The sequence below is a fragment of the Rousettus aegyptiacus genome, unplaced genomic scaffold (assembly GCF_014176215.1).
Source record: "Rousettus aegyptiacus isolate mRouAeg1 unplaced genomic scaffold, mRouAeg1.p scaffold_m13_p_3, whole genome shotgun sequence".
Classification (NCBI taxonomy): domain Eukaryota; kingdom Metazoa; phylum Chordata; class Mammalia; order Chiroptera; family Pteropodidae; genus Rousettus; species Rousettus aegyptiacus.
Window position 1 is genome coordinate 26,646,290 of NW_023416306.1, and position 1,231 is coordinate 26,647,520.

The window sequence follows — 1,231 nt, forward strand, 5'->3', positions numbered from 1 at the left end:
CTGTCCTTATGGAGAACTGTAATTCAAGCCACCCTTGCCTTGATCTCCACCAGAGGGGAGATGTAGTGTGCCCTCTAGAGGCCAACCTTTTGTTTATCTCTTGTTAGTTCAACGGGCTCCATGACCGGACCCACCAAAGGCATGGATATCTCCCACAAGAGAAAAAATCATTAATTATCAGAACAGTCCTAGTAGTATCTTGGCAATATGATTTCTCTAATCTTCGTCACGGCTTCTATGTCCCATTCAGTCCCACATGTGACTACTGAGATAGGAGGTTCAAAGGCCCAAGGGCTATACAAAGGCCTCTTCTGTGCTGTCCCACACTCTCTGCACTAAGCTAAAAAGTCATGTTCTCTCATATTAACCATGTGGCTAACGAGCCGAAAACTACATCATGGACTTCCAAGAGCGACAAACCATGATTGCGACAGAAATGCTCACTTTTGCCACCACACTATCTAGTTATCGTTGCTCATCCCTTTCTATTTTAATCAGTCTTTCTTTGCCACAGAGGGAAAAAAAAGTTCTCAGCTTCTGTCAAGAGCTCCCTTTTCACTTTGTTTCTTCTGCTGCTGCTTGATTCCAGAGTGGGAGCTGTAGAAGCTGCGATCGGGCATCTTCTGCCGCAGCAATTGTCACACCTCCTGAGCTGGGTCCATCCACCACTAGCTCTCATGTGTCCTACTTTTCCAAAGTTATAAAGCGTCAAAAAGACAAATGGTTGTGCCAGAATTCACTGTGGCATCAGGAATACACAAGCTAATCTCAGAGCCAAATACTGACCACGTATGTCAGGAAATAAAGACCTGGGATTAAGTGGATTAAAAGACTCCTTTTGAGAGGCCACCTTTAGGGATTGAAGAGTGTCCAAGGGTCAGGGATCAGCTTCATCTCATCTCCATTCCTGGAGCTGTCTTGTTTTACATATTGGTGGTCACATGCCATAGGTATTTTTTAAAAAGTATCCCCGGGCATTTTTCATTTGGGAAATAGGGACATGGTATGAGAGATCTACTTCACCTGCTTCTGGTCCAGACACTAGGCTGGAGGGTAAGTGTGACATCACATTGATTTTGAAATATGCTCGTGATTTCTACATTCTGTAGGTATGGGACTGATGTCATGCATTTCTTAGAGAAAATATTGCCTAGAGTGATCTTATACCTAGATATGCTCAGGAAAGTCCCAGTTTTATACCTATTGTCCTGACTTTCTGTCTGGTTTAGAA